Genomic DNA, 11,697 nt, shown 5'->3' on the forward strand with positions numbered 1-11,697 from the left:
TACATATCATCCTAAGTTTTTTCATCTTTTAATCAATTAGGCTTATAGTTAATCATCTTTTTCTCATTATGTAAATTTTCCAAAAGATTTAATCTACGCATGTATCCAGTATATTCCCTGACAGATTTTTGTAGAGTAACCCACTTTTTGTTAGTAGGGAATATTCTTGATCTATTCTGATCAATTCTCATCAGCTGTGCCCTACAGCATCTCTCTACTTATTTCTTATTCATAGATAACACAAATGAAGAAAAAGAACTACCACTTTCAGAAATAGTTTCTCTCCATCGTTTTAATTTTGGACATTTACCAACATTTAAGGCCAAGAGGGGAGACATGAACCATAGATCTCTACACTCCAGAGTTAATAACACCTGCTGAGATTTCTACCCCCCCCTCTCTCTCTCTCTCTCTCTCTCTCTCTCTCTCTCTCTTTTTCTCTCGCTCTCTCTCTCGCTACATCTAGAATGCTCACACTTAGTAAGCAGTTATACCAGAAGGATGTGTGCAATTACATATGGACTGGCCGTTTTGCTCATCTCATTTCCATGTATGGCAACTTAAAGCATCGTTGGGAAGCATTTGCTTTGTTTGTCTACTTAGTTGCTTAGTTGGTTAGTTGGTTGGTTGGTGGGTTGGTGGGCTGGTTGGTTGTATTATTTTGCTTTGTTTGTTAGTTTATTTGTTTCTGTTTATCTTGCTGTCATCATTGTCAAATCTTCATAATTCACATTTCAAAGATTTAATTTGTTCATCCCATCTTTTCTCCAATAGGGCCAGCAGACTGTGTCACATTTCAACAACCCTCATCCCTGTTTGTAAACCAAAGTAAAGACGTAGAGATTCCCTGCAGCCATGACGACAGTACGTTGAATTATATGTACTGGTATCGCCAAAAGAGAGACAGTACAGCTATGTCTCTGATCGGATATGCTCACTTCATAAGTAAACCAAACTATGAGCCAGAATTCTCATTCAACTTCAACCTGACAAGGAATGGTACACTCAAAGGATCCCTCATCATCTCTAACCTGAACCTGACAGACTCTGCTGTGTATTACTGTGCAGCCAGTAAACACAGTGTTACAGTCTCACACAGCTGTCTCACCAAAAACCTGACAAACAAACACATTGGACAGGTGCAAATTATCAGTCAGTATGGTAAACTGTCTGCTTCATCTCATTTTTATGACCATTTATTTATTAGTTACTAACATTTATAATTGCCAAAAGGGAGCCTTATTGTACAGTGTAAAATGCACCACCATCTATAGATGAATTACTAACATTTGTAAATTGAAAGGGGGAGCCTTATTGTAATGTGTAAAACACATCACCATCTTTAGATGAATTACTATCATTTATAACTGCCAAAAGGGAGCCTTACTATAATGTGTAATACACATTACCATTTACTAATGAAGTGCTGGACTTTCTCTAGAGTGATGACACTCCCCTTTATTTTGCAACAGCACAAACCAACAGGATAGGAGGGAAGTACATCATTCATACAGACAATTACATTTACGGTACACAGATAACATTAAACTATCACAAGAATTAACAACACAACACAAAGACTACATGATGAACAATACACATACACTTCTACTAGCCACAATGGGAAACATAAACTGAACAATAGCAAACTGGCGTTAAACAACAGTCCATCGCCCCAAGGCATGCTGGGAATCCCCCCCCCCCCCCCCAACACGCATCACAATATACCACTTTAATATGATAGCATATGTCATATCAAAACCTGTTATAATAATGAGGACAGCTGCTGATAGCATGCTGAAAATTTCAAAGTAAATAATATTGCCAAAGCCCCAGCATATGAATCTGGTCATTTGATATGGAAATTTGATATGCAATAATCTGATATGCCTAATGAAACTTTTTGACTATTAAGATATGGTAATGGTGGTTAAAATGCTCGTAACTTATTAACAAATATCTGAAGGGGCTGACAGGTATAGATGCTGGCTAATAGAGAAGACAAGTAAACTAAGTACCCAATGAGATCGGAGGTTTAACAGTACAGATAAATGTGGGATCACTATTTGGCAAGCAACAGGTGACTGTTGTGCTTTTTATCTAACATTTTATAACAGCAGATTAATGATATATAAAGCATTCACAACCTAATTAATAAACTAGTTATAAACCATTCACAAGCCCTTTATAAGGGTAGTCTTATTGTAAAGCGGTACCAGCATCATTAATCAACATGAAGCTATCAAATTAGTAACCAATCATGAGAAAGTTTTTGCCATGATTTTAACTCATTTTTCTCCAACAGGGTCATCAGACTGTGTGATCAATAAACTGCAGCCATGACGTGTGATCAATAAACTGCAGCCATGACGACAGTAGCTTAATTAATATGCTATGGTATCAGCAAAGGAGTGACACCATGGATATGGTCCTGATCGGTAATAGCTATACCATAGGTGAATTCAAACTGACAAAAGAGACTTCTGAACCTGACAGACTCTGCTGTGTATTACTGTGCAGCCAGTTTGCACAGTGTTACAGTCTCACACAGCTGTCTCACCAAAAACCTGACAAAGAATCACACAGTGGAGAGGCAAAATTACTTTCAGATGGAAGGTAGGCACTAATTTATATACGGTTTAACCACAAAGGTTTTTTACCCGATCATTTTTCTGTCCTCTTTGTTAGAGTAGAAGTTAGTGTCTCTATAAAGATCTCCAGTGAAAGCAACAATGATCTATTTCAAGCTGTTAATTATTCACAGGTTATAATAATATTTAGGGTCTCCTCAGGTTTTAATTTGCAAGAGAACACACCAATTTAAAAATCTGTCAGATTAGAAACTCAGGATGGGTCACAGCCCTCTGAATAATCCCTCCTTTTTCAGCCTTGCTCATATTTCAGTTTTTCAGACCAACAGGGGGAGATAAGAACCAGATATCACCACTTCTGAAATACTAACACTTATTAAGATTTCTGTTTCTGTTTTTCTCACACACCCTCTTTGCTCCTCCTTTCTGTCTCTTTCTCTCTCTCTCACACACACACACGCGCACACACACACTTTCCTTCTTTACTTCTGAACTGCACACTCCATTAGCGGTACAGCAGGAGAATGTGTGCAAATACACACAGACTGGGCATTTTACTCATCTTGTTTACATGTATGAGTACTTAAGTGAGGCATAATCACTTCATGCTTTGTTTTTGTGTTTTTTATATGCATGTTGTTATCAATGTCAAATCTATCTAATTTCTTTTACAATGATTCAGTTTGTACATGCCATCTTTTCTCCAACAGGGCCAGCAGACTGTGTAAAGTTCCAACAAACACCATCCTCAATAGTTTATCAAAGCAAAGATGCAGAGATCCACTGCAGCCATGACGACAGTAGCTTGTACTATATGTACTGGTATCGCCAAGAGAGACACAGTACAGCTATGACTCTGATCGGATATGTTCCCGAAATAGGTGACCCAACGTACGAGAAAGAATTCACATCCAACTTCAACCTGAAAAGGAATGGAGCAACGAAAGGATCTCTCATCATCTCTAACCTGAACCTGACAGACTCTGCTGTGTATTACTGTGCAGCCAGTAAACACAGTGTTACAGTCTCACACAGCTGTCTCACCAAAACCCTGACAAACAAACACACAGGGGAAACAGTGCATGGACTGTTATCTGTGGCCCATTAAATGTTTTGCATGTTTTCCCTTTTTTTCTCTGTGTTTTGATATCTGGTGGAAATCTGAGCACAGAGTCAAATTGTCCCATATCATTGTCATCTTTCAGATCATAATAAAAAAAAATAATTATACATTTTATTTATGGAGCGCTTTTCAGGGTACTCAAAGACGCCTAACATGCATAAAATATTCATCAGAATCAATACAATAAAAAACATATAACACACAGAATTGATAACACATTAAAAGTAATTCTGAAGGGGTGAGTTTTGAGATGCGATTTGAATGTGGAAAGCTCGGTGCAGTCTCGGATATGTTTGGGAAGGGAGTGACAGAGGGAGGGGGCAGCTACGGAGAAAGCTCTATCGCCCCAGGTCTGGTTCTTAGTCCTGCACAGTACAGACAGGAGTTTGGCATCAGAGGAGTGTGGTGATGGAGCAGGTTGGTGAGGTAGGAGGGGGCCTGGTTATGGAGGCCTTTGCAAATGAAGAGGAGAACTTTGTATCCGTTGTGGGACAGGAAGCCAGTGAAGCTTCTGGAGGACAGGAGTGATGTGATCACAGGAGCAGGAGAGAGTGAGCAGGCATGCAGTAGAGTTCTGGATGTATTGGAATTTATTTTTGACTTTGGATGTTGTGCCATAAGGAATGGGGTTGCACTGGTCAATTCTGGAACTGATGAAGGCATGGATCAGAGTTTCAGCAGCAGAAAAGGAGAGTGATGGACGGAGAGGTGCTATGTTCTTTAGATGGAAAAAAAAGCAGCTCTAGTGATTTGGTTGACGTGGGGTTCAAAACAGAGTTTGCTGTCAAAAATGACTCTGAGGTTACGGATGTGTGGGGAGTTATTGATGGTGAGACAGAAGTTGTTAGTGGTTTTTGTGAGGGATTTGAGACCGATGATGATCGTATCTGATTTATCACAATTTAACTTGAGGAAGCTGGCTTGCATCCATGATTTAATATCAGTGATGCAGCTGATCAGAGTGGAGTAAGTTGCAGTGGTGATGGATTTTGGTGGAGCTGGATGTCAGTCCTTGACGAGATCAGATAGAATGGGATCCAGAACATAAGTGGAGCTTCTCATTCCTACCATATTAATCATTTGTGTCTAATGTCAGCAGGGTGACCCAGAGCTCTTAGGAAATTATTTTACTGGGAGGAATAATGTCAAAACAAGATTTCTGATTTCAGTCCATTAGTATGAAAAAAATAAATAAATAGAATCAAATTATTATTTGAAAATACAGATTACATCAACTGCTCAGAATCTCGTCCTGTGTCATCTTTGTGTGACTCAGGACTGGATGGGATTGCGTGGGCCTCAGTGTGGACTGTTTTTATTTCAAAAGTGACATGTGACTAGATCACTATGTCACAGTGCTGAGAATAAAAACATACTACACTTTAGAACAGAGAAGTCAAATATAATGAACTCTTTGATGTTTATGTTCTTGACACTCGCTTGATCTTTCAGCTCTCACTTGACGCACAGCTGGGAGTGTCAAGTGACTTGATTCTTCACAGTGAAGTGCAGCCCACAGAGGGGAGACATGAGTCTGATGTTTGTGCTACAGACATAGGGATGGCCTGCGCATGAACTGGGTGTTTTTATTGTCTTGTTTTCAAGTATGATTTCCTAAAGATGGATACCTGAAGTTAGAGATGTTTATTCATATCCCTCTTTGTTTTAATTGAGTATTGAATTTTCTGAGACATATATTATCATGTAAAACATTCAATAATTTCTTCAACAGTGCATGCTGACTGTGTGAAGTTTCAGCAGTCTTCACCCCTGATAGCCAACAAGACCGCTGTGGCAGAGATCCACTGTAGCCATGACGACAGCAGCTTACTAGTTATGTTAGAGTATCGCCATGGGAGAGACAGTACAGCCATGACTCTGATCGGCTATGGCTACAATACAACTTCACCAAACTATGAGGAAGGATTCACATCCAACTTCAAACTGACAAGGAATGGTGTACTGGAAGGATCTCTCATCATCTCTAACCTGAACCTGACAGACACTGCTATGTATTACTGTGCAGCCAGTAAACACAGTCACTGCATGAAAAGTGGTGTATTCGGAAATATCCGGACAAAGTAAACTTCCGCTAAACCTGCTGTTTTCCGGCGGTATTTGGATGCCCGCAGAACTTTGTCATGCGGACCTGAAAACTCCCGCAAATGTCCGAATACAGCTGTTAGACGGCAGTTTTCAGGCATCCGCGTGACCACAGTCGTTAGCTGATGGCTTGGCCTTTCAAATGCTAATAACAGTCAGTGGTCTAGGTGGGACTGGGTATAGAAGCCTGCCCCCCTTCCTCACTGTAACTTTCTATCAGTTAGCCTATATGTAATATTTAGCCGATATTTTGATAACCACACAAACTTCTTAGGTGTTGCATGGTGTATAATATAGCAGTGGTAGGCCCATGTAGCCTTTAATGTCATTGCTCTGTCGTGCAGCTAAATTACAATGGACACTTCAAATGGAGCATACAAAAACACACTGAAAACATAATTTAAAAAAGTCTAAATGAGAGGTTCATTAATTACATATTGGATGGTTATGCAACTGTCCTTTACTTGGGGTCAAAGGTACAGGGTGACCAGATGCAAACAGACCAAATGGGGGACAAGTAGTAAGTTTGTGTGGGACAATATGGGACATGTTACTAATGCTGAGAGATGATGTAAAACTTAGATATAATGTCAGTCTAACTGTATAAGAAACACTTGTATACACTTGCATTGATAGACATCCAACATGCATTGGCCATTACAGGCTCATCAAAGGCAACTGTACTTAAGCAAAGCAGCAGGCATCATACAGCTCAAGTCTTTCAAGTTAAACCCCTGACCAAATCCAACTATAAGAATAAATAAGGCTCAAAATAAAATATTACATAAAATAAAACAATTTCAACGCAAATCTTTATATCAAGCCAAAATCTCTATTGGATGAGAAGCATGGTCAGAAGGGATAAAAGAACTTTTTCCTTTCTTTTTGACCATGACGTCGGCTGACAGCGTTTATCTTCATATCTGTAAAGTTTTACTAAGTTTGGTTTTTGTGTCGTAGCAAAGAAATTCGTCGGCCCCACAGCTGCACAGTTTGATTGACGGCCGCCACAGACTCTTGATGACCGCCCTCAACGCTCTCCTCTCAGCCATTTGTGAAAGCAAGGCTTTAAAAAAAACTCGCCTATGTTGCATTTTTACTGCTTTTGGCATAGCGCTATTAAAATAGATTAGAAACTATGCTCGTGCGGGCGGGTAAAATAATGGATCCATATATTTTTTATTTCTGACAGTTAAAAATCAAACGACCAGCGAAAATGCGGGACATTATCTCAGTATGAGGGATGCGGGACAAAGGATACAGGACTTTAAAAAAAAAAAAAAAGTTTACAGGGCATAGGAGTTTTTGTTGTTGATTCTCGCTTATTTGTTCGGAATGTTTCTCCTCAGTACGAGGACGCGCCCCGTTTTCAAACCACCCACTTAGAATCTAAGGTTGAGTCCTGTCCAATCAGTTTTCTGTGCGTGCATGGCGTGGAGTGACAGTAACCAATAGCATTGTGTGCAACTGCAGCGCGAAATTTGCTTTGGGGAAGGGGTTACCTGTAGTAAGGTAAGGAGAGGCGAGTCACTGAAGGATTACAGAAGTTGTACTCCGTATTATGTCGATAGTGTGCATTTTGAAGATGGCTTGCAAAAGAACACTTAAGTTTTCGAACGGACAGCGGAGTGGAGAGGCTACTCGTGCGCCGGGAATATCCAATTTTTCCAACGCCGAGTCCGAACGAAAACAAACAACTGGTGTCCCCGTTAAATGCATTCTTAGAAGATGTCTGAACAGCAGTAAACGTTCATGGAGAATGTTATTCGGCGGTTGGACAGGATGGAGTCCCATCAAAGAGGCGCAAGAGGAGTCTGCCCGAGAAAAGAAGACGAGCGGGGAATAACTCTGTTTCGGTAAGTTTATTTCTGTAGCCTTCTGGCTTTCGTCTTTGACTGCCGCGCATTCTGATACGTTCACATTTCTTTATCTGCTTTATCCCTTAATGTGGTTGAATTTAACTCTTGTATTAATTTTGCTTCTACAGGAAGCTGTGCGGATAATGCATAATGCTGAAAACAACACGCACAGATATGATCCACGGACAAGGTAGGACAGCGTGTTTTGTTGGTAGACTATATCGTCGCGATTGTTTCATAGCAGTGCTTGGAATTCTAAACGAACTTTTAATCAATCTTCCTTTCTTCTCCGCTTTTTTTTCTCTCTAGCATCCTGAAAGACCGATTGAGACTATTCGGAAGAGTTACCGGGTGAATCCAGAGAACAAAGAGGGGGGCAGGATCGCCACTCGAACGAGGCAAAGGAGGAGAAGAGTAAGTCAAAACATCATTTCCCTAGTAGTTCTTAGACTTTTTCTCCATTTGCTATTTTCAGTGATCTAATTTCTGTTTTCACTGTGTTTTGCATCTGCTCAAGGCCAGAGCTAGTGTTCTTTAAACTGAGGAGGAGGCTGCCATATGGAGGACCGCATCAGTTGATACAATTTCTGAAGGGGACGCCGCCATCTTGGATGGAAGGCCAGCGTGGGTCCTCCCGCCTAGCACAGAGTTGTCTGCACTGTGTGGGGTGCTACAGAATAGAGACCGCGGAAGCTGGGTTGTTCTTGGGAATGCTCAACATTTAGAGTTTCATTTATACTCCCAAAAGCATTTGTATTATATACTATGATATTACAGTATATTCTGTTCTGATGTATTCTATTCTGTTATATATTGTACATTGATTATATATATATATATATATATATATATATATAAAATCAAATTGTCAATTTATATGTCTTATATTATACTGTATTTGCTTTATTTATAATAAAATTTGTGTAATTCATTTTTGTTTGCCAGACTATCTATACAATCTACCTATGAACATAAAACAACACCACCACCAATAATAATAATAATAATAATAATTATTATTATTATTATATAGACCATATGAATTCATTTCTGGGGACCCACAATGGACCAATGGGGAAGGGTTTTAGAGGAGGGGCAAGACATTGCTCCACCAATCCAAAGAAAGACTTTTGACCAATTGCAGGATACCTGCTGGCCCAAGGTGTGAAGTGCAAATGTTCCCTTCCAAGCACCCCCAAGGGATTATTCACCATGGCAACTAAGGGCTCTAGGCAGACCCCAAAACACGGTACATATTCAGAAGTATTCCATGCCGCGTAACAGAGCTGCAAACTGCCGGATACAGTCGATAATCTGTGGAGTATCCGGGAATATACAGGAGTATTCCAGGCCGAATACACCTCTTTTCACGCAGTGAGTGTTACAGTCTCACACAGCTGTCTCACCAAAAACCTGACAAACAAACATACATAAACAATTTTAGATGTTAGGGCTATGGTTAGGGTAACAGCCTTTGTTTAAAGCTGTAAAAGACTGGTGTGTCTGAGGGAGATGTGTTTTCAGAAAATCTTCACTTTTGAGCCCAATTGTAATGTTAGTAAGAATAATGAAATTTCCATGAAAATGATTTTTTTTTTTTTTTTTACTTAATTTTCTGTTCAGGAAGTGTTACATCCAAGGACGTATATCTGATTTTATTAAGGCAAGTTCTAAAAAGTGCATCGTTGATTTGTTTGCTGTATTGTCCCATGCATTTTTTGTTCTGCGGTCCTGTCCCGAGTGTGTGTGTGTGTGTATGTGTGTGAGAGTACGCGTGAAGTGAATGGTGCGACGTCATGTTGTACGTCTCTTTGGTCCTCCCTTTTATCATGACAGGTGGGTTGGATGCCTGTCCCAAAAATACGCGTGGGATTGGAGAGACGGGGGATTTAAACATTGCCAGCAGTCCTAGAGGCAGGGCTCCTTCTCCCCTCCTCAGACACTCACCACATTGTTGTCCCACTGTTGCACAAAACCCACTATATTGTCATTGTTGTCAGCCCTTATTTCGTTGTTGATCTCCCATTTGATTGTAGCTCTCTGTATGTCTTCGGTTGTGAAAACTGTATTTTTTGTTCCAATCAGTATTTCTTGCTTTTGTCGTAGTTCATTTGGAGGACGTAGGGAGGTTGGGTGCCATTTGTTTTCCTTCCTGTTTTTCACTCTGTTTTTCATTAGTAAGGGATTTTAGGGAAGTTCTTTGTCTTTTATTTATGTTCATTTGGTGACCAGGTAAGGTAGTGTATGTGTCTCAGTCAGCTGCTGTTTGTTTATTATTTTGGTCTTGCTCTCTCCCAAAGCCACGATTTGCCTCCTAATTTTTTTTCTTTCTTTTTCTTTCTTTGTAGTAATAAGATTTCAAATAAATATGTTCCCTCGTTTGTAGAAACCACTGTTTCTGTCATGGCTGAGATGGGGAGAAAGGACTCCCACTTTTTTTTTTTCATTCTTATTAATCGTTATGCTCCAACCCTAGACTGGGATGTAACAGAAGACCAAACCATCTATTTAGCTATCTTGAAAAACAAAGGTGCAGAAAAGAGCACAATTGAAGCTTTTCTGATCCTGAGGGATTTAACTCCAACTCAGTTACACATATTGTTTCATTTGTGGATGTGCTTGGACTCTAAGAATACATCTGTGCTGTTACTATTGGTCCATTGCAGATTAAGATGTAAGACAGCACACAGTGCAATGTGAGATGATATTTAATAGAATGATCTTGAGTTGTTATTTATTAAGTAACCTTCTCCCCTACAGCTTTGACCTATTTCTTTGTGGGTCTTTACTTCATTATCCTTTAGAGAGCTCTGTACAGTGTTGTGTTTTCATTCTCTTGTTTGTGTATCCTTCTGTCCAGTGGTTAATGAATAGGACTACATCACAGTGATAATGACACACTCACTGACCTCTCTGTCTGTCTGTCTGTCTGTCTGTCACCCCCCTCTCTCTCTCCTTCTATCTACCTCTCTCTCTGTCTGTCTCTCTCATCCTCCCCCTACTCATATCTTATGTGTATACCTCACACCAACAACAGAGGGATGTGTATAGTTTTTCCTCTTATTTACATACTCTTCAGCGACATATTGTCTTATGTTTCTTATGTTTTTTCATCTAATAACTACTTAATATTAGAATTAATCATCTTCTTCTTCTTATGTTCACGTAAATTTTCCAAAAGATTTAATCTTCACACCTATCCAGTGCACTCCCTGAAAGACTATTGTAGAGTAACAAGTATTTCTTTGTAGGGAATATTCTTGATCTATTCTGATCAGTTCTTATCTGGTGTAACCCACAGCATCTCTCTACTTATTTCTTATTCATATTTAAAATGAATAAATAAACAATTTCGGCTATTTACCAGTGCTCAAGGCCAACAGGGGGAGACATGAACCATAGATCTCTACACTCCAGAGTTAATAACACCTGCTGAGATTTCTCCCTCCCTCCCTCTCTCTGTCTCTGTCTCTCTCTCTCTCACACTACATCTAGACATCTAGAATGCTCACACTCTATAAGCAGTTACACCAGAAGGATGTGTGCAATTACATATGGACTGGCCGTTTTACTCATCTCATTTCCATGTATGGCAACTTAAAGCATTGTTGGGAAGCATTTGCTTTGTTTGTCTACTTAGTTGCTTAGTTGGTTGGTTGGTGGGTTGGTGGGTTGGTTGGCTGGTTGCTTGGTTGTATTATTTTGCTTTATTTGTTAGTTTATTTGTTTCTGTTTATCTTGTTGTCATCATTGTCAAAACTTCATAATTCACATTTCAAAGATTTAATTTGTTCATCCCATCTTTTCTCCAACAGGGCCAGCAGACTGTGTAACAGTTCAACAACCCTCATCCCTGTTTGGCAGCCAAAGTAAAGACGTAGAGATTCCCTGCAGCCATGATGACAGTAATTTGAATTATATGTACTGGTATCGCCAAAAGAGAGACAGTACAGCTATGTCTCTGATCGGATATGCTCACTACATAGGTGACCCAAACTATGAGCCAGAATTCTCATTCAAC

This window comes from Chanos chanos, chromosome 10 (assembly GCF_902362185.1).
Source record: "Chanos chanos chromosome 10, fChaCha1.1, whole genome shotgun sequence".
NCBI lineage: Eukaryota > Metazoa > Chordata > Actinopteri > Gonorynchiformes > Chanidae > Chanos > Chanos chanos.